Source organism: Salvelinus sp. IW2-2015, linkage group LG18 (genome assembly GCF_002910315.2).
Source record: "Salvelinus sp. IW2-2015 linkage group LG18, ASM291031v2, whole genome shotgun sequence".
In the NCBI taxonomy this organism is placed as follows: Eukaryota; Metazoa; Chordata; class Actinopteri; order Salmoniformes; family Salmonidae; genus Salvelinus; species Salvelinus sp. IW2-2015.
Window position 1 is genome coordinate 42,475,205 of NC_036858.1, and position 23,906 is coordinate 42,499,110.

At 42.6% G+C, this 23,906-nt stretch overlaps 1 pseudogene; it reads left to right on the plus strand.

Annotated features, from left to right (window-relative positions):
* The first annotated feature begins 4,555 nt into the window (after positions 1 to 4,555).
* LOC111977934 (formin-2-like) overlaps positions 4,556 to 23,906 on the plus strand; it is a 78,351-nt pseudogene continuing 59,000 nt past the window's right edge.

The following is a 23,906-nucleotide window of genomic DNA, read 5'->3' on the forward strand; positions in this document are numbered from 1 at the left end:
CGCACTGGTTGATGCTTATTTATTAAACCCTCTTAGGCCTCACTCCCCCCTATCTGAGATATCTACTGCAGCCCTCATCCTCCACATACAACACCTGTTCTGCCAGTCACATTCTGTTATTAAAGGTCCCCAAAGCGCACACATCCCTGAGTCGCTCGTCTTTTCAGTTCGCTGCATCTAGCGACTGGAACGAGCTGCAACAAACACTCAAACTGGACAGTTTTATCTCAATCTCTTCATTCAAAGACTCAATCATGGACACTCTTACTGACAGTTGTGGCTGCTTTGCGTGATCTATTGCTATCTCTACCTTCTTGTCCTTTGAGCTGTTGTCTGTGCCCAATAATGTTTTTTCCCTGTTTTGTGTTCCTACCATGTTGTGCTGCTCCCAGCCCCCATCCCTGCAGGAGACCTTTTGCCAAATGAAAGACAAACATCTTGTGAATCCAGCCAATATTTCCGATTCTTTAAGTGTTTTACAGCGAAAACACAATATAGCATTATGTTAGCTTACTACAATAGCCAACCACACAACTACATTGATTCAAGGCAACAGTAGTACACTTCAGTGTTGTGATGCAAAAATCCTAGCAAAATGCTTGGCGCATAGAATAAAAAAAGTTTTGTCAGATATTATTCATCCTAATCAGACAGGTTTTTTACATGGACGATACATTGGAGATAATATAAGGCAAGTACTGGAAACAATAGAACACTATGAAATATCGGGGACACCAGGTCTGGTTTTCATAGCTGATTTTGAAAAGGCTTTTGATAAAGTACGACTGGAGTTTATATATAAATGCCTAGAATATTTCAATTTTGGGGAATCTCTTATAAAATGGGTTAAAATTATGTATAGTAACCCTAGGTGTAAAATAGTAAATAATGGCTACATCTCAGAAAATTTTAAACTATCTAGAGGAGTAAAACAAGGTTGTCCACTATCGGCATATCTATTTATTATTGCCATCGAAATGTTAGCTGTTAAAATTAGATCAAACATTAATATTAATGGATTAGAAATCCGTGGCTTAAAAACTAAGGTGTCATTGTACGCTGATGATTCATGTTTTCTTTTAAAACCACAACTAGAGTCTCTCCACGGCCTCATAGAGGATCTAGATACCTTTGCTCCTGTCTCTTATACACATCTAGATGTGTATAAGAGACAGCCTAGTGACCTGCTTTTTAAATTATATGAACAAAAAATATTCCATTTTATTTGGAACGGCAAGCCAGATAAAATTAAAAGGGCCTATTTATATAACGAATATGAATTCGGAGGGCAGAAATTATTAAATATTAAAGCATTAGACCTCTCACTAAAGGCATCAGTCATACAAAAGTTATACTTAAATCCAAACTGGTTCTCTAGTAAATTGGTACGAATGTCTCATCCTATTTTCAAGAAGGGCCTTTTTCCCTTTATTCAGATTACACCTGCTCACTTTCGGTTGTTTGAAAAGGAAATAATCTCCAAAATATCCTTATTTTTTAAACAAGCCTTAGAAAGTTGGTTGCAATTTCAGTTTAATCCACCTGAAAGGACGGAACAAATAGTACAACAAATATTGTGGTTAAATTCAAATATAGTAATTGATAAAAAAAACTGTATTTATCGAAGAAATGTTTAAAAAATGTATAATATTTGTGAATGATATCATAAATAGGACTGGTGGAGTTATGTCACACATGCAGCTAACACAGACATATGGAAATGTCTGCTCTACCCAAAATTACAACCAATTAATTGCAGCATTACCACAAAAATGGAAGAGGCAAGTAGAAGGGGAAAAAAGTAAGGAACTTGTATGTCGGCCCTGTATTAAAGAACATAAATGGTTAAAGAAAAGTGTGATAAATAAAAACATATACCAATTTCATTTAAGGACCAAAAAACTGACAGCTGTGCCATATATGCCGTTTATTTTTAATTTACAATCTGTAGAAGCTATGAGAATAGGAAGGTTCAAATCTTTTGTGAAGCATCACAGCACAGTTGAAAAATATATGGCAAATAAAAATCCGAAATGGATGATGTTGGAAGATAGATGGGAGGGGTTGAGTGGAACTGAAGGGTGGGACTAATAACAGGATAAACAATGTAGGGCATGCGGGATCTGTGAAATGTGTATAGGTGCGGAGCTTTTGGGAAATAGCACAGTTACAAGTGGAAATAAAATTGGATGGACAACAGAAATAGAGGAAGGACTAAGAACAAACAAGAGAGAACTATTGTAAAGTAGACTGTGTCTGTAAAATAGGTATAAGATGTATAAATTGAAGGTAAAAGCAGAAGTGTTTATTAGTTTACTCCAATTGGGGGAGCGGTGGTAGGGTTGCGGGGAATAATAATAAAGGTATATTCTTTAAAAAAGTATGTATGTCTATATAGGTATGTGTATGTATATATGTGTATATGTATTTATGCGTGTATGGATATATATATTTACCCCAAAAAATATGGGGGATTGGAAATGATGCAGACAATTACATTGGAAGCAACATTCTTTCCGCAATATTAAGCTGATCCACCCCTATAAAAATAAATAAAATAATAAATAAATAAATAAATAAAGGCAACAGTAGTGATAGCTACAAAACCAGCAAAAGATATTAATTATTTCACTAACCTTCATAAACTTCATCAGATGACAGTCCTATAACATCATATTACACAATACATATATGGTTTGTTCGAAAATGTGCATATTTAGAGCTGAAATCCGTGGTTATACATTGTGAAAACGTAGCAACTATTTTCCAGAATCTCCGGATATATTTCTGACACTCACCTATTCTGACCAAATAACTATTCATAAACTTTACTAAAAAATACATGTTGTACAGGAAATGATAGATACACTAGTTCTTAATGCAATCGCCGTGTTAGAATTCTAAAAATAACTTCAGTACGACATGCAGCTTACGTTATAGCGAGAGAGCGCCCAAAATCAAGGCGGAAAACACAACTACACATTTTCGACAGAAATAGGAAATAACATTATAAATGGGTCCTACTTTTGTTGAGCTTCCATCAGAATCTTGCACAAGGGGTCCTTTGTCCAGAACAATCGTTGTTTGGTTTTAGAATGTCCTTTTTCCCTCTCGAATTAGCAACCAAAACTAGCAAAGTGGCGCGAAGCTGTCCATCGTCACCAAACGCAGAGAACGGAACACGCCAAAACTCCCGAAAAAATGTCAATAATCTGATAAAACTATATTGAAAAAACATACTTTACGATGATATTGTCACATTTATCAAATAAAATCAAAGCCGGAGATAGTAGCCGTCTATAACGAAAGCTTTTCAGAAGCCAATGCTGATGTACTTCCTGCGCCTTCCTGAACAAAGGAAATTGGGGTCATGTCATTCCAAGACCTCTCTTTTGACCAWAGATATAGCTATACACTCCATTTCTTCTCTCACTGCCTATTGACATCTAGTGGAAGGCGTATGAAGTGCATGTATACTAATAGATTTCAAGCAGATTAATAGGGAGGCCCTGGAACAGAGCCTCGATTTCAGATTTTTCACTTTCTGACAGGAAGTTTGCTGCAAAATGAGTTCTGTTTTACTCACAGATATAATTCAAACGGTTTTAGAAACTTGAGTGTTTTCTATCCAATAGTAATAATAATATGCATATTGTACGAGCAAGAATTGAGTACGAGGCCGTTTGAAATGGGCACCTTTCATCCAAGCGACTCAATACTGCCCCTGCAGCCATAAGAAGTTAATTGACTTGTCTAGTTAAATAAAGGTTCAATTAAAAAATGTAAAAATACCGGCTGACTGACAGTCGTGCATTTGGAAAGTATTCAGACCCCTTTACTTTTTCCACATTTTGCTATGTTACAGCCTTATTCTAAAAAAACATTCCCTCATCAATATACACACAATAACCCATAATTACAAAGTGAAAACAGGTTTTAATACATTTTTGCACATTTCTTATTTAGATAAGTATTCAGATCCTTCACTATGAGACACGGAATTGAGCTCAGGTTCTATAACTTGATTGTAGTCCACCTGTGGTATATTCAATTGATTGGACATGATTTGGAAAGGCACAAATCTGTCTATATAAGGTCCCACAGTTGACAATGCATGTCAGAGCAAAAACCAAGCCATGAGGTCGAAGGAATTGTCTGTAGAGCGCTGAGACAGGATTGTGTCGAGGCACAGATCTGGGGAAAGGTACAAAGACATGTCTGCAGCATTGAAAGTGCCCAAGAACACAGTGGCCTCCATCATTCTTAAATGGAAGAAGTTTCGAACCACTAAGACTCTTCCTAGAGTTGGCCGCCCAGGCAAACTGAGCAATCGGTGGAGAAGGGCCTTGGTCAGGGAGGTGACCAAGAACCCGATGGTCACTGACAAAGCTCGATTTCCACTGTGGAGATGGAAGAACCTTCCAGAAGGACAACGATTTCTGCAGCAGTCCACCAATCAGGCCTTTATGGTAGAGTGGCCAAAGCCACTCCCTAGTAAAAGGCATATGACAGCTCGCTTGGAGTTTTCCAAAAGGCACCTAAAGACTCTCAGACCATGAGAAACAAGATTCTCTGGTCTGATGAAACCAAGATTGAACTCTTTGGCCTGAATGCCAAACTTCACGTCTGTAGGAACCCTGGCACCATCCCTAAGGTGAAGCATGGTGTTGGCAGCATCATGCGGTGGGGATGTTTTTCAGCAGCAGGGACTGGGAGACTAGTTGGGATTGATGGAAAGATGAACGGAGCAAAGTACAGAGAGATCCTTGATGAAAACCTGCTCCTTCTCGCTCAGGACCTCAGACTGGGGTGAAGATTCACCTTCCAACAGGACAACGAACCTAAGCAAACAGTCAAGACAACGCAGGAATGGCTTCAGGACATGTCTCTTGACAGGATCTGCAGAGAAGAATGGGAGAAATTTCCCAAATACAGGTGTGCCAAGCTTGTAGCGTCATACCCAAGAAGACTCGAGGCTGTAATCACTGCCAAAGGTGCTTCAACAAAGTACTGAGTGAAGGGTCTGAATACTTATGTAAATGTGATATTTCAGTTTTAGTTTTTTACAACATTTGCAAAAGTTTCTAAAAACCTGTTATTGCTTTGTCATTATGGGGTATTGTGTGTAGATTGATGAGGATAAAAACTATTTTATACATTTTTGAAGAAGGCTGTAAATAACAAAATGTGGAAAAAGTCAATGGGTCTGAATTCTTTCCGAATGCACTGTACGTAGCATTTCTGGTTGTTTTTTGCCATTTTTAATACAGTGCATAGAAAAAGTCTGCACACCCCTTGCACAGTTTTCAACATTTGCTATCTTGAAATGTTATCTAAAAAGGGATACAACCTACAGTGCATTCAGTAATTATTCATACCCCTTAATCCACATTTGGTTGTATTACAGCCTGAATTCAAAATTGATTTAATAGATGTTTTTCTCTCACCCATCTACACATTTTTTCACTCAAATTTATTAAAAATGAAATACAGAAATATCTCATTTACGTAAGTATTCTTCAACCTCTGTCAAGTTGGTTGCTGATTATTGACAGCCTAACCAGCCATTTTCAAGTCTTGCCACAGATTGTCAAGCCAATATTAGTCAAAACTGTAACCAGACCACTCAGGAACATTCAATGTCATCTTGGTAAGCAACTCCAGTGTATATTTGGCCTTATGGTTCACCTTATTGCCCTGCTGAAAGGTGAATTTGCCTCCCAGTGTCTGCTGGAAAGTAAACTGAAACAGTTTTTCCTCTAGAATTTTGCCTGTGCTTACCTCTATTCCGTTTCTTTTTATCTCCCAAAACTCCCTAGTCCTTGCCAATGACAAGCATACCCATAACATGATGCAGCCACAACCATGCTTAAAAAATGGTACTCAGTGGTGCATTGTGTTGGCTTTGCCCCAAAAATAAAACTTTGTATTCAGGAAAAAAAGATAATTGCTTTGCAACCTTTTTTGCAGTTTTACTTTAGTGCGATATTGCAAAAAGGATGCATGTTTTGGAATATTTGTATTCTGTACAGGTTTGTCATTTAGGTTAGTATTTCGGAGTAACTACAATGGTGTTGATCCATCCTCAGTTTTCTCCTATCACAGCCATTTAACTCGGTAACTGTTTTAAAGTCATCCTTGGCCTCATGGTGAAATCCCTGAGCGGTTTCCTTCCTCTCTGTCACGATCGTCATTGTAAGCATACTCAGACCAAAGCGTAGTGTGAAATCGGTTCGACATCTTTTTATTTAAACTATTATTGAGCCACATGCAACTTATGTGAATTGTTAAGCACATTTTTACTCCTGAACTTATTTAGACTTGCCCTAACAAATGAGTTGAATACTTAATGACTCAAGACATTTCAGCTTTTAATTTTTAATTAATTTGTAAACATTTAGAAAAAACATTATTTGACATTATGGGGTATTGTGAGTAGGCCAGTGATAAAAACGTCAATTTTAAATGCAGGCTGTAACACAACAAAATGTGGGAAAAGTCAAGTGTATGAATACTTTCTGAAGGTATGTTGTATGTTGCCCTAAAAGTTGTCCAAGGATAGTAGAATCTTAATCATAATTACTCACAGCTGTAATGGCTGCCAAAGGTGCTTCCATCAAGTATTGACTCTGAGGTGTGAAGACACGGAATCAATACATCCACATTTAGTATTTTTTGTCACTTGGAACATTTTCTATAATTTTCTTTCACTTTGATTCAGAATCAAAACATGTGATGATGAACCTCACTTCTTCATGTGACCAAGGAAAAGGAAAAGCCTAGTGGAGATCACAGACACTTGATTGTGTTCCACTCAATGCTGGAGAGAAACCGCTAAGGCAAGGACTTTCTTTCTCTTCTCTCCTCTGTGTGTAGCGGAACTTCTACTATATATTGAAGGTATCTATATCTAGTATATTATTCATGTAAACTGTATTGTAGATTTTCATTTTGGCCCATTGTGATAATTGTGGCATACAGCATGTCAGCCACCAGGGGGAGACTCGTGCATACATCACGAGGCGATGGCTCCATCTGCTGGACGTGCCAGGTCTCGACGGGTGCTCCAGGCCAGGACTAATTGGTGCTGATTGGGAGTTGGTGAGTAATCAAGGGCTGATTGCTCACCAACTGTGCAAGGCCCATAAAGCTGCCAGAAGGGCAACACACAGGGACAGAGTGGGGGAAGAAAGGACTCCCGTATAGTTGGGGACGGTTACAGAAGTAACAGGAGTGAGTGCAGTTTTGATCCCGACAGGATACAGCAAGACCTGGAGCCCAGAAGATGGTATCCCGGAGAGGGTCTCATGGGGAGACCTACCCTTTTCTTTTTGATTTATTATTTAAATAAACACCCTTGAAACCAAGCTAATCCTACTCTGTCCGTGTCTGATCTGTGTAAACGTCTTGACCAAACCCCCTGGTCTGCCACAAGTGGTGGAGAATGTGGGCACCCTGATAACGTGGTCAGATCAGGGTTGACGTTTACACAGCATCAGCATGGACGAGTTGATAGCTCAGTTCATCCGGGCCCAACAAACACAACAGGCGGTTCAGGAACGAACGCTGGAGGAACAGCGACTACAAAACATCCGCCTCGTTGAGGAAATCAGGAAGCTGCAAGGAGGAGCGTCTCCTAAATCACATCCAAACCAGTTTTTAATCAAGCTAACGGAAGACGATGACATCGAAACATAGCTCTGTACATTTGAATGGACAGCGCTAAGGGAAAGATGGCCAAGGCAGAAGTGGGCAAGTCTGCTGGCCCAGTTCCTTTCTGGGAATGTCCAAAAGACGTATTGGGACCTGAACGACGAACAGGCGGCTAACTACGACGGACTCAAACGGGAGATACTCAGCCACTACAGGTACAGCCTGGCCCATCGGGCTCAACGGATCCACGGCTGTAGGTTCGTACCCGACGCATCCCCCCGAGCCCAGATGAGCAACCTACTGAGGGGCCAGTCAGGACATCCACTGGGGGCCAACTGAGGGGACAATTCGGGACGGCCCAGTGGGAGGATCCGAACATGAAAGCCGCCGCAGCCCAAGTGATAGCGGTGGATGGACAGCTACTTCCGGGGGTGAGTGACTGGCGATACCCCCATTTCCAAATCAAGAATAAACCTTTGTATCAGGTGTCGCGCCAACAGGGGGAACTTCGAGAGCTATTGTTGCTGCCCCGACAGTACGTGGGAACCGTTCTTCAGCTGGCCCACACCCACCTGTTGGGGGCGCACCTGGGAATGGAGAAGTCACGGGAACGGATCGCCGCCCGGGATGAGGAGGGCCGTGGAAGACTACTGTCGCAGCTGCCCGGAGTGTCAACTCACTGCCCCGAAAACCCACTTCCGAAACCCATTGGTCCCCCTACCGATCATCGGGGTGCCCTTTGAACTCATCGCCATGGACATAGTGGAACCCCTGGTAAAAACAGCATGAGGACACCGGTACATCCTGGTGATAGTAGATTATGCCACCTGTTATCCCGAGGCCATTTCACTACGGGCAGCGGTATCCAAGGGAATCGCCCGGGAGCTGTTCCACCTTTTTAGCCGGGTGGGCATCACAAACGAGACCCTGACAGACCAAGGTACTGAGTTTATGTCCCGCCTAATGAAAGTGTTGTGTGCTCTCTTGCAGATCAAGCAGATCCGGACCTCCGTCTTTCACCCGCAGATGGATGGGCTCATCAAGCGCTTCAATACAACACTAAAACAGATGCTGCGGTAGGTCATTCGGCAGGACGGGAAGAACTGGGACCAGCTACTACCCCACTTAATGTTCTCAATCCGAGAAGTACCCCAGTCCTCCCCTGGGTTTTCCCCTTTCGAACCCCTCGAAGTGGCACGAGAGGACAGCCTTGGCCGTGTTATGGGCGGGACCCAGGACGCCAATGGGACCAGTGGTGGTCCTGATCAATGAGGACCCCGGCCCAGAAGCAAGAGCTCAGGGTGCTCGTCGATCGGAACACGGCGGTATTCTCCGAGATGCCAGGCCGCACGACCCTCATTGAACACCACATCTGTACCCGGTCCGGGGAAGCGATACGAAAGAGACCATATCGGAGTCCGGAGGCCCGAAGGAAGACCGTGACACAAGAAGTGGAGGCTATGCTGAGGATGGAGGGTCATTGAAGAGTCCCACAGTGCATGGTGCAGCCCCATCGCGTTGGTGCCCAAACCGGACGGTAGCCTCTGCTTCTGTAATGATTGCCTGGGTGGGAATGACATAAGCTTATTCGACGCCTACCACCTTCCACAGCCAAGGTTGGGAAGAGCACCTGACGCGCCTCCAGGCGGTGGTGGACGCGCTCAGACAAGCCGGGTTGACCGTGCACCCCAAGAAATGCAAACTAGGTTTTGAGGAGGTGGAGTACCTGGGGGATTTGATCAGACAGGGGAACGTCAAGCCCCAGGAGAGGAAGGTTCACGCAGTACGTGCCTGGCCCGTTCCACGCACCAAGACACAGGTCAAGTCCTTCCTGGGACTGGCAGGATACTATAGCCGGTTTATCCCCAACTTTGTGGCTATAGCTTCCCCCCTCACCCATCTAACCAGGGCCCCCCTCTCGAAAACAGTGAAATATACGGACGAGACGGAAGCGGCGTTCAGCCCTCTGAAGGAAGCGCTGTGCTCCCATCCGATTCTCATAACGCCCGATTTCCAGGTGCCGATGGTGGTCCAGACGGATGCATGTGATACGGGACTAGGGGCCGTTCTATCCCAGATACACGATGGGGAGGAGCATCCCATCATGTACATCAGCCGAAAGCTGATACCTAGAGAAAAAATGTACTCTATTGTTGAGAAAGAGTGTCTAGCGGTGAAGTGGGKGCTAGACACTCAAGTATTACCTTTTGGGCACCCAATTAACCCTGGTCACGGACCATGCTCCCCTGGTCTGGATGGCCAGGGGAAAGGACACAAATGATCGGGTCACTAGGTGGTTCTTGTCCCTTCAACACTGCTCTATCTAGAAGGGAGACATACATCGCACTGATGACAGTCCCCTCCCCGACAGCTCTAAAGGGGGGTGGTGTACAGCAGGTCAGCCACCGGGGGGAGACTCGTCGAGGCCTGGTGACAGACGGTGTATACATCACGAGGCAACGGAGCCGTCTGCTGGACGTGCAAGGTCTCGACGGGTGCTCCGTCCAGGACTAATTGGGACTGATTGGGAGGGTAATCAAGGGCTGATTGCTTACCAACTGTGCAAGGCCCATAAAGCTGCCAGAAGGGCAACACACAGGGACAGAGTGGGGGAAGAAAGGACTCCCGTATAGTTGGGGACAGTTACAGAGGTAACAGGAGTGAGTGTAGTTTTGATCCCAACAGGATACAGCAAGACCTGGAGCCTAGAAGACGATATCCCGGAGAGGGTCTCATGGGGAGACCTATCCTTTTCTTTTTGATTTATTATTTAAATAAACACCCTTGAAACCGAGCTAATCCTACTCCTGTCTCTTATACACATCTAGATGTGTATAAGAGACAGATTGATAACAGTGAACCTAGTGTGTCTAACAAAAGTGTCTAACAAGAGTCAACAGAATGTCCATGTCCTATCCTTTTCTTTTTGATTTATTATTTAAATAAACACCCTTGAAACCGAGCTAATCCTACTCCTGTCTCTTATACACATCTAGATGTGTATAAGAGACAGGTAGAGAACAATTAATATTCATGATCAGAAAAGTGAAACTTCAAGTAATTATTTTCATAATCAAAAGTGATAATTCTCAGGTAATTGAATGTGCATTTTACATCTGAGTGCAATGCTAACCATTGATAGTTGTATCATAGTGGGCATTTTCTGCTACCAATGAGCCACACCCAAAGTTCAATTAGTTATCATTGTTTGAATTAACTAGATGTATTGATAACAGTGAACCTAGTGTGTCTAACAAAAGTGTCTAACAAGAGTCAACAGAATGTCCATGTCCTATCCTTTTCTTTTTGATTTATTATTTAAATAAACACCCTTGAAACCGAGCTAATCCTACTCTGTCCGTGTCTGATCTGTGTAAACGTCTTGACCAAACTCCCTGGTCTGCCACATAATGTATACAGATAAACAGTAGCCTACTGCAGACAGTTGCTTGGTGATGTTTACTGGGCAAGTATTTTATTGGTTGGACTATACTGTATGCATAATATACAGTAGACCTAATGTAGTTTTGGTTTATTACTATGTAGAGAACAATTAATATTCATGATCAGAAAAGTGAAACTTCAAGTAATTATTTTCATAATCAAAAGTGATAATTCTCAGGTAATTGAATGTGCATTTTACATCTGAGTGCAATGCTAACCATTGATAGTTGTATCATAGTGGGCATTTTCTGCTACCAATGAGCCACACCCAAAGTTCAATTAGTTATCATTGTTTGAATTAACTAGATGTATTGATAACAGTGAACCTAGTGTGTCTAACAAAAGTGTCTAACAAGAGTCAACAGAATGTCCATGTATAAATACCTTGCGGGTGTAAATGGTAACTACTTAGATAAAACACAAGTGATGTGTTTCCTCCCAGTTCAACCTACTGTACTGAAGATGGCACTGTGGTATGTGTTAGGTCAGGATCAAAGTAATATCAAGCTCACTGGGTTTGTACTAGAGCAAAGACAGGCAGGCTGGACCTAACACCACAGCTATTAATAGATATACAGGCTGTAGAAATTGAATTACGTGAATCATATTCTCACTCAGACTATAGGCATGACACAAACAACTGCTGACATATTTGTTACAGTACAGGGAATACGCAGGAGAAAAAAACGTGAGAACGAACAAGGCAGGGTTAATAACCACAATGGATATTTGAAATGTTTATAATGCTGTTGTAGCACAAACCAAAGAGCTATTATTATATTGTATTATTTTTCCAGACGATGGATTAATAATAATGGCAATAGCAGACACTTTGAAAGCATACATTATGGTCCGACTATATTATGTGACTAAAAGTGATAGGGAGTTTGAACAGGAATTTTCCATTGCGGTTTGTTTAGTGTCTTAGCTATTGGCTCCTTTGAAAACAAAATGCATCTCATCTGATTGTAAAGATGTTTAAATATAAACTGAATGATTCCACTCTCTCTGTTAATTTAGACTGTCCAGCTTGTACCCTCCTGCAGACAGAATGCAGACCATACAGACCGTAGAGACCTAGGTGCTTTTCCTGATGGAGATCTTCTTCACCAGAGCCTTTAAAGACAGGGTGAAAATTAGTGTGACCAACATGTTCCGCAGACAGCAGCAACAACAACATCAACCTCACCGGAGGCTTCCGCCATTCTCTGGACGGGGAGGAGCCTCGCATTGAACATGCTTGGGTGGGTCGCTCATCCAGCAGCCATTATGCAACAGAGCAGATAGGAGGTGGGAGAGAGTGAGCCTGTCAGCCTCCTCTCAGCAACAGAATCCTCATAGCTGCTCGCAACACCGCTGAGCAGGCAGGGATTAGTGCTGAGCTCCCAAAGAGCCAGTTCAACAACCCAGGAGCAGCAGCCCCAGCCCCAGCAGCATGGCCTGATTGTCAAGGGGGTCTGCCTGTTTAGGAAGATGGAGAACCAGGAGGCCAAGCAGAGGAAGGCAGCAAGGGAAGATGCCCCCTGTGATGGGGGAGTTGAGGAAAGTAACCTGAGAGCTCCAAGAAAGGCAAGTCCAAAGAGGGAGATGGTGGCAAGAAAGAAATCTCAATCGGAAGCCAAAACCTCTGTCTTTTTGGGCATGCGAATCAGGAAGAGTCTGTCAAAGGCAAAGGGGCTGTCCAAGGAGGATATCCTGGATGGCAAGGGGTCCCAGTTGGAGGGAGCTGGTGGGGTCAACCTTAGCCTCTCTGTAGACGAGCTGGGAATGATGTCGGATGGTGACCCAGAGCATGGCCACTTGACAACGTCGGAGGCGGAGGACGAGGGCCGGAGAACAAGCTCAGAATCAGACGGGGACCTCTACAGCTTCCACTCTGCTATGGATGAGCATGTGGATCTGCTCTCTGACATCCAGCAAGGTATCAGGGAGAATCATGGGAACACTGATGTGGTCCTGGATAGAGTCACTGTCCCTTTGGCTGAGGGGGTCACCTCCCCCACCACAGATGGTGATTTTAAACACCTAGCCCTTGACCCCTCTGACCCACAGGAGGTAGGCTCCACTCTGGGGTCAGACCTGGAAAAGGGACAGGTTGATGAGACACCTGTTGGTACTGATACTGCAGGACCAGACCAAAGTGCTAAGCATAGACAATCAGAGGCAGAGGGAAGGGTTGCATCTGGGGGGAGTCAGATTTAGGTTCACTAAGCGACTGTGTTCCTTCCTCGGCGGACACGGAGGGGAGCAGTGACAGCCCCCTGCCCAAAACCACCAGCACCTACAGCTTCCCAGACACCAACTCCACCATCACGTCCTATGAGAGCGCTGAGGAGACCCAGGACGACCTGGAGAACCCGGTGCTGACCTCCCAGCTAACTCAGAGCCAGAGCTTTGATGGGGCAGGTAGCGCCATCGAGGGGTCCATGTGCATCAGGTTGGGACCGGACGCAGGTTCATCCAGAAGTGTGAGTAACATGGAACTGACTGTGGAGAGGGAGGAGGGGGGGGACATGGGGAGAGTCTTCCGGTCTCTGAGCAGGAGGAAGAGTAGCTATTCTGTCTCTCTGCTGAAGAGTTACAGTTCCAAAATATCTCTTTCCAGAAGGACGTCCTCCACTAGCTCCACTGTCAAGCCCTGTCCTCCCATCCACCCTACCTATGTGAAGATCACCACCAGGCAGCTGATCTCACCCATAGGCTCACCAAGCCAGAGCCCTCGTAGGACGGAGCCAGGCTCTGGGGCAGAATTTGGGGGCCACAAGCCCCAGGGATGGAGAACCCCCAGGCAGAGGTCCTGCAGTATCGCCGGGCCTTTCAGTCATTCTGCAGACTGGACCAAGGATCTGGAAGGCCTCAGATTGAGGCATGAGGCCACCACTGACCTCCGGGAGCATGGGGGGTCAGAGAGAGGCTTTCCAGGGGCGAGTCTGACCCTATGCACCAGACAATGCCTCTCAGCTGTCCAGACCACTACCACAGGACCCTATCAGGATGTCTTCTCTGGTAAGTGACTGAGCATAGAGGTACTTCATGAGTTATAGAGTAACATTGGTGGAAAGGAGGTAAATATTGCAGCTAGATGCCTTTTTGCCCAACAGGGATTATGGCATTGTGTAATTATAATTATCATCATGTAAAATTACAATAATCATTAATAAATATTTAGATGTAGATATTAAACATCACGTCATGTAATGTAATAATACAGTATATTTGTCACGATCGTGTGGAGGAGAGACGGACCAAAACGCAGCATGTGGAAAATAAGCCATCTTCTTTTATTTTACTACGAAGATGAACATGAAACGAAACACTATTACAAACTATACAAAAACAACAAACGACCGTGAAGCTATAAACGTAGTGCACACACACACAGGCTACAAACGTTCAACATAGACAATTCCCCACAAACAGCTAAAGCCTATGGTTGCCTTAAATATGGCTCCCAATCAGAGACAACAATAACCAGCTGTCTCTAATTGAGACCCAATTCAGGCAACCATAGACTTTCCTAGATNTCACGATCGTGTGGAGGAGAGACGGACCAAAACGCAGCATGTGGAAAATAAGCCATCTTCTTTTATTTTACTACGAAGATGAACATGAAACGAAACACTATTACAAACTATACAAAAACAACAAACGACCGTGAAGCTATAAACGTAGTGCACACACACACAGGCTACAAACGTTCAACATAGACAATTCCCCACAAACAGCTAAAGCCTATGGTTGCCTTAAATATGGCTCCCAATCAGAGACAACAATAACCAGCTGTCTCTAATTGAGACCCAATTCAGGCAACCATAGACTTTCCTAGATACCTACACTCAACCATAGACACAGCTAGACTACTATACTAAACATAAACCCAACTACTCTAATAAACCCCCTAAACCTTACAACCACCCTAGACACTACAAAAACCACATACATTCCCCATGTCACACCCTGACCTAACCAAAATAATTAAGAAAACAAAGAATACTAAGGCCAGGGCGTGACAATATTGAATTTGAAGATCGACCCCACATACTGTGCTGTTCCTTATTAAGCAGTATGTTGACATGAATATCCTCCTATCTCAGTATTAGTAGGCTACAGAATGCTGATGGTCTGAGGCTCAGCTGTTTTCGGCTCTCAGCTCCTGCAGCAGAGCAGGAAGTGTGAAAATGATCACTCACCCATTGCAATGTCATTCTTTGCCTGACTGTCTGGGAGGGATACACACACCCACAATCACTGTCCTTTACATTTGCACAGCACTACTATAGCTAGCTATTCAGATCATTCCTTGATACAGTGGTAGGTTGCTATGTCTTGCCCAAGATTTGAGCTGTCAAGCTTGATGATTAGTTTATCACTCTATCCGGTCAGCCAGACCATCTTGTTATCCAGTCTGGCCCTGGTTTACCTCAGCTATTGGAGTAATCAGTCATGTGACATGGATCTGTTTCAGAGGACATCAATAGCAGAGTTTAAATTGGACAGGTCACTAGCCTGTAAACTGTTTTGCTGGTGCTGTTGTTGTTCTTTGTTCATGTGTGTCACTTTTATTCCTTTGGATAAGGTTGTTCATCATAATACTGTACGTGTATCTAAAAGAGTGGTGGCTTGTTATGCTGATTAATGCGGACCCAAAAGCGACTTAAAGAAACAGAGTCTTTATTCCAGGCAAAAACACGACAGGGCGGAACAAGGACACAGGACAGCAAACATCAAACAAGAATCCGACAAGGACAGGAGCGGAAAACAGAGGGAGAAATAGGGACTCTAATCAGAGGGCAAAATAGGGGACAGGTGTGAAAGAGTAAATGAGGTCGTTAGGAGAATGAGAAACAGCTGGGAGCAGGAACGGAACGATAGAGAGAGAGAGCGGGAGAGGGAGAGAGGGAGGAGGAGAGAGAGAGAGAGAAAGAGGGAAAGAACCTAATAAGACCAGCAGAGGGAAGCACAGGGACAAGACATGAAAATAAATGACAAAACATGACATGGCTATTGCATGAAATAGGAGCAACATCATATTTTAGCAATCATTTTGATATCTTCATGTTCTTTTAATCACACTGCTAGATAGCTAAAATAGCTTTTCATTTTTACCTGATCATAATCCAACAAACATCCGCTGCAAGGACCAGAATTAGTTTTATATTGCTGAATGTTTTTTTGCTACCTTGCGAACAAGATCCAATTGTATTCACAGCGTGGTTAAAACCTAGTTTGCAGCGTCGCGACGGATAAAACTTTTATATTCCTTCATTGTTAGTGGTATGTAATTGAAATTTGCCTCTATTTTCATTGGGAAATGTGACATTTAAACCAATTTTTTTTCTGTGGCTCACGTTTTAGCGCTAAATCAAGTTATAACATTTTTATAATAGCATTAGAGAGGATTTATAGTATGACTGTTTTAAATGAATCACCTGCCAGTAGAACATGGATCAGTAGGGGAGTATTTCTGCTCACCAAAGGCTCCTCTGGTCACAATGCCATGACTTCTGAGCTCTCTGGATTACAAAATCAGGCCTTCCCTGTCTCTGTCTAGGACTGTTCACAGATTTTCAGATTATCACATTGATTTCTATAATAATTCCACCATCTACGACTCTATAATAATCCCATCATCTATGACTTTCTCCATCACTTTCATACCACACACAGCTGAGCAATGTGGTATGACTATTCCTCCTCTCCTCCTCAGGCGGATTGACCAGGATGGTCCTGATAAATAGTGTTATTTTGATGGTTTGTACAGTACTGTTTAAATGCCAACTGTTAATGTGAAGGTTAAACCGTGGCATTTGCAGAAAGACATTTTCATCATGTGATTTCTAAGAAGGTGCCCTCTTTTGCCTCCTCAGGACCATACATGTTGTGCAGAGCAGTTGAAACACAGTATATATAAAATAATAGTACTAACACAATACTGTTTTACAATGCTATATTTAAGTGTTAATGCCAGAGAAAGCCGGTGTTTGGAGGATATATTTCCACGGGTGTTGTTAGGCACGAGACGAAATAACACACAGTGATACATTAGCTACTTAGTGGGAGCTAAAACTATCCATACAAATTGTATCTGGTTTTGTTTCAGCATTTTGTAGGATAATCAGCACATGTCCTCCTCTCTCCCCATGTAATGATGCAGATCAAAAGCTCGTGGCTGAATCTGAATCTGACATATCACCCTAAAAAAAGCCCACTGCTCTATCATCAATATTCATGTCTTTATCTGCAGTATCTATATCTTCATAACAGTGTCATCCCTAGATATCTGTTGTCTGAATCTCCCTTTCTTTCTTTCTTTCTTTCTTCTCTCTCTCTCTCTCTCTCTCTCTCTCTCTCTCTCTCTCTTCTCTCTCTCTCTCTCTCTCTCTCTCTCCTCTCTCTCTCTCTTCTCTCTCTCTCTCTCTCTCCCCCCCCCCCCCCAGGTCTCTCCCTGTTGGAGCGTCTATGTCTGCAGGAGGGGGAGGGAGCGAACGATGAGGCAGAGAGATTGTGTTGTCGTACGATGGGCCTGGGGCTGCTGCAGCCCCTTAGTGACATTTTCAGAGAGCAGCATGAAGACATTGTCAGTCCAGTCACAGCCACCTTTAATGTGAGAGCCAACTCTTTACTTAAGCACATCGTTTCCCTGCTGCCATTTCAACAAATATCACACTGATCATAGTTTATTATTGTTCACTGAATGAGAGTACATGAAAAAAGTAATTCTAACCATTGGTTTATGTATCAACTACAGTATCGACCATCTACCACCCTATCTACTCTACCTTTTAATCTTTTAGCATTCCATTATGTTGAGAACTGTTCTTATGGACAGGCTTACCATATGAAAGCTGATTTCATAAATGTAAAAATTATTTTCCAAGTAAACTTCACAGATGTAATCTCATGTGTGTGATTATAATAATCCCGCATAGTTCGTCAGGCACGCACGCTGTCAGTGCCATTTTTATCACATGCCCGTGGCAGCTGAATCCACTCAGATGTAAGGTTCTTAGGCTGAGGATTCAAATATAGATTTCGCGACTTAGTATTTTTTCATGACTAGATATAGATGTCATATATTTTCTGTTAGCATGCATGTGTGTGTATGCATGCGTGTATAAGTGTGTATGGGTGTGTGTGTGCTCCCTGTTGCAGTATCTTCATAGGGACTGAAATTTGTGTCGTGCAGCAATGGGTTGTCATGTTTCCTTCATTGGTGTGCCATGTTATCAGAGCTGCTTTTCTTTTGCTCAGCACACAAAGCAGAATTTGTATCTGAACAGTTGAGCATTTGTGTGTGTGTGTGTGTGTGTGTGTGTGTGTGTGTGTGCGTGCGTGCGTGCGCGTGCGCGTGCGTGTGTGTGTGGTCACAGAATGACTGTTTGCAAGGCGTGTGTGTGTGTGTGTGTGGTTGTGTGTGTGTGTGTGTGTGTGTGTGTGTGTTGTGTGTGTGTGTGTGTGTGTGTGTGTGTGTGTGGTGTGTGTGTGTGTGTGTGTGGTGTGTGTGTGTGTTGTGTGTGTGTGTGTGTGGTGTGTGTGTGTGTGTTGTGTGTGTGGTGTCTGTAATGAAAGCACGTGTCAATTTGTGCCTGTTATATTGTACTATATTGGTGTGTGTGCATACATTTCAGGGACGTTCTGTATTTCTATGTGAGTTCGTGTGCATGTTATGTCTGAGTGTTTGTGACAATGTGTTTTGTACAGTGCCAGTCAAAAAGTTTGGACACACCTACTCATTCAGCAACCGTTTTCCTTGATGACAGCTTTACACAGTCTTGGCATTCTCTCTACCAGCTTCATATCAAATGCTTTTCCAACAGTCTTGAGGAGTTCCCACATATGCTGAGCACTTGTTGGCTGCTTTTCCTTACTCTGCAGTCCAACTCATCCCAAACCATCTCAATTGGGTTGAGGTAGGGTGATTGTGGAGGCCAGGTCATCTGATGCAGCACTCCATCACTCTCCTTCTTGGTCAAATAGCCCTTACACAGCCTGGAGGTGTGTTTTGGGTCATTGCGCTGTTGAAAAACAAATGACAGTCCCACTAAGCGCAAACCAGACTGGATAGCATATCGCTGCAGAGTGCTGTGGTAGTCATGCTGGATAAGTGCGCCTTGAATAATAAATAATTCCCACGACAATGTCACCAGCAAAACACCCCCACATCATCACACCACCTCTTCCATTCTTCACGGTGGGAACCACACATGCAGAGATCATCCGTTCACCTACTCTGCATCTCACAAAGACACGCAGTTGGAACCAAAAATCTCACATTTGGACTCACCAGACCAACGGACAGACTCCCACCGGTCTAATGTCCATTGCTTGTGTTTCTTAGCCCAAGCAAGTCTCTTCTTATTCTTGTTGTCCTTTAATAATGGTTTCTTTGCAGCAATTAGACCATGAAGGCCTGATTGACGCAGTCTCCTCTGAACAGTTGATGTTGAGATGTGTCTGTTACATTTATTTGCGCTGCAATCTGAGGTGCAGTTAACTATAATGAACTTATCCTCCGCAGCAGACGTAACTCAGGGTCTTCCTTTCCTGTGGCGGTCCTCAAGCTAGTGTCATCATAGCGCTTGATGGTTTTTGCAACTGATCTTGAAGAAACTTTCGAAGTTATTGAAATGTTCTACATTGACGGACCTTCATGTCTTAAAGTAATGATGGACTGTTGTATTACTCTTTGCTTATTTGGGCTGTTCTTGACATAATATGTACTTGGTCTTTTACCAAATAGGGCTATCTTCTGTATACCATCCCTACCTTGTCACAACACAACTGATTGGCTCAAACGCATTAAGAAGGAAAGAAATTCCACAAATGAACTTTTAACAAGGCACACCTGTTAATTGAAATGCATTCCAGATGTGCAAAGCTGTCACCAAGGCAAAAAGTGGCTACTTTGAAGAATCTCAAATATAAAATATAATTGTATATTCATAGTTTTGATGTCTTCACTATTATTTTACAATGTAGAAAATAGTACAAATAATGAAAAACCCTGGAATGAGTTGGTGTTTCCAAACTTTTGACTGGCACTGTACATAAACACATTGTCACAAACACTCAGACATAACATGCACACAAACTCACATAGAAATACAGAACTTCCCTGCAACGTATGCACACTAACAAACAGGCACACACATATTCACACATGTTTTCATTCAGTACCTACACACACACACGCATGCATGCCTTAAAAACTGTCATTATGTGACACACACACACACACATACACACACACACACACACACACTGCTTGCGTAGAACATCTGCTTACCGCGTTGCATAAGAGCCCCATGTTCCCAGGGCTCAGGCTGCACTTACCCAGCAGAATGCTCACTGTGCCTGGGTTGGTAAGAGCAGTTTGTCCCCTCTCACTGTCTCTACCTGGTCCTGGGATTGGACCCCCAGCTCTGCATTATTCAACTTGACCAGAGTCAACATCTCCCCATGTCTTTTGACAATGCTGCTCTCTCTCACCCATTGTTCTCCCTTCTCTCTCTTTTGTCTCTCTCTCTCACTCAATCTCTTGCCCTTTTTTCTTTCCTTTCTCCTTTTTTTAATGCTATCTTCTTCTCTCTTCTCTCTCTCTCTCTCTCTCTCTCTCTCTCTCTCTCTCTCTCTCTCTCTCTCTCTCTCTCTCTCTCTCTCTCTCTCTCTCTCTCTCTCTCTCTCTCTCTCTCTCTCTCTCTCTCTCTCTCCTCTCTCTCTCTCTCTCTCTCTCCCTCTCTCCCTCTCTCTCACACACACTGTCCTCTCCCCTGTAAAAAATAGACAGCCTTGAATGACTCCATGAGATATAATCCCTCCCTAGTGAACCAGCAATGTCTCTAGGGAGAAAATATGGATACCTTTTATTAAGGTTGATGTTATAGAGTAGGAGGCTATGACAGGTTTTGATCATGTTTTCATCTGGGTCTGTTCTGTAGTTGTGATTCTAGCTTCAGCTAAAGCTGGGGTTCTGGTTAATGTTTTGTTCTGGCAATAACTGCACAGAGAAAGCGATACCTAAGGTCAGCTCTCAGACTGGAACAAATTGCGTATTTGTCCCTAAAGTGTAGACACACACTCATAAACACACACACACTTGACATGCACAGTGTTGGAATGGCTTGAGATTCTTACATAGATGGATAGTCATTATGTAATGGTCTCTGAATTATGATTTGGAATACATTCAGATTCATACTAAATTGGGCCCTTAGAATTGCCCAATTCTATGTGGTTATGTAGTCAATATCATATTACTGTGCCGTGCTGAAACTGCTTGCTACAGTGGAAACCATTCACAGCCATTTCCCAGGAAAATAATTTGTTCAGTTGTTAAGGAATACACTCTCATGCATTAAGAGGAACTAATAGAATATACAGAAACAAGAACACTTTTCATACCTCAGACGAATGAGATTGGCTTTGAAGGTGGTGTTAACTTTTAGCTTCTCGCAATTTGCCAGAGGTTGCATTCTACTATAGGGAGCCTTGTACTTAGCAAACACTGTACCTTACCTCACTTTTGAAAAGTAGACATTTGTATTTGTTCAATTCGGAAAGTAAAAGCCCTCTTTATTTGTGTCATGTCCTGACCGTAGAGAGCTTTTTATGTCTCTATTTTGGTTTGGTCAGGGTGTGATTTGGGTGGGCATTCTATGTTCAGTTTCTATGTTTTGTATTTCTTTGTTGTTTGGCCGGGTGTGGTTCTCAATCAGAGGCTGTCTATCGTTGTCTCTGATTGAGAACCATACTTAGGTAGCTTTTTCGCACATGGTTTTTGTGGGTAGTTGTTTTCTGTTTTTCTGTCTGCACCAGACAGAACTGTTTCGTGTTGTTACATTTTGTTATTTTGTCTCAGTGTTCAGTTTTTTTAAATAAATATTCATGAACACTTCCCACGCTGCGCTTTGGTCCACACCTTCTTCATACGACGACCGTTACAATTTGGCATTGTTGGTGAATGTCATCTGAACTGGAATCAACAGACATAGGTCATCTGGATTGCTTTATTGATTTATTCCTTGAAGATAAGTAAATTAGATTTCCTGTTTGTCTGTCAGCTATTGACTGTACATTAAATAGATATCTGCCCTTTTGTCTGTCCGCTGTCCTCTTTTGGACAATTTTTCTTTATTTGTGTGTATAAGTAAACCAAATCAATTTAAATTATGTTGGTAAAATCTTCCGGTTATGATCACCTGTAGTATTCACCTGGTTATTATATGGTGTTACTACAGTATATGGTACTGTGTTACTGTGAATAAAATATAGATCTAAAAGTAGATGCTGAAAAATGCATGTTCATTGCCTTCTCTCCCCCAGGAGGACCAGCTATATACCTGGGCTACTTTTGGCCTGCCCTCCCACCTCTGGGTGCCCCATGAAGGGCATACCCCAGGCCGCATCAAGATCTTGTGGCCCCCTCCACAGCCAGCTCAGGTATGTTATCAACACTGTTTTTGTTGTGTACCACCTCAAGCAGAGCTCCAGAGAAGAACATTTGTTCAAACAGCATGACATTGAAAATGTTTTGCCACATTCAACTGAATGGATAATTACTGTGAGTGCCTCAGGAGGATAACAGATCTTTGTAGTTTGCTCTTACAACTGCAAGTGAACGAATACCCAGTCCCAGACAGGTTTTGATACAATACTGTCCTCTTGTGGTTATATTTTGTATAATGACAGAGCATGTAGATATCACTCCTGTTCTTCCATCAGAGGTCAGGCTTATCCTATAATAACTATACAGGTTTCATAAGTATTCACCCACCTTGAATTTTTTCACATTTCTGTGTAATTACAAAATGGGATTGCTATAGATTTAATTGTGTTTTCTTTTTGCAATTGATCTACACAAAATAATCCATGATGTCAAAGTAAAAAGAAAGTTCTACAAAGGTTTATAAATTAATGTAAATTAAATAACTAAAATATAGTTGTTGCATAAGTATTCACCCCCTTTGTTTAGGTAAGCCTAAATTAGTTCAGGAGTAAAATATGGCTGAACAAATCACATAATAAGTTACATGGACACTCTGTGTGAAATCATAGGGATCGACATGATTTTTTAATGACTACCCAATCCTCTGTCCCCCATACATACAACATCTGTAAGGTACCTCAGTCAAGTTTTGAATTTCAAGCACAGATTCAACTACAAAGTAAGGGGAGCTTTTCGAAAGCCTCATGTAAAGAAGGGCAGTGATTGGTAGACGGGTAACAATAACAAATCAGACATTGAATATCTCTTTAATATACATGGTCAAGTTAATAATTAGGCTGTGGATGAAACCACCTAGACACAACAAAGATACAGTTGTCCTTGTGAGCTGAGCTGCAAGATAGGAAGGACACTGATCAGGGGTTCATGAAATCAATAATTTGCTAGTAACTGACATTCATATTCTGGCAATCTCTGAAACTCACTTAGATAATACCTTTGATGATACAGTGGTAGCAATACATGGTTATACGATCTACAGAAAATACAGAAATGCCAAAGGTGGAGGTGTGGCTGTTTATATTCAGAACCACGTTCCTGTAAAGCTTAGACATGATCTCATTAAATACTGTTGAAGTAATATGGCTACAGGTTAATCTGTCTCATCTAAAGCCCATTCTGGTGGGAAGCTGCTATAGACCACCAAGTGCTAACAGTCAGTATCTGGATAACATGTGTGAAATGCTTGATAATGTATGTGATATAAATAGAGGTATATTTTCTGGGTGATTTAAATATTGACTGGCTTTCATCAGGCTGCTCACTCAAGAGAAAGCTTCAAACTAGTGCCTGCAACCTGGTTCAG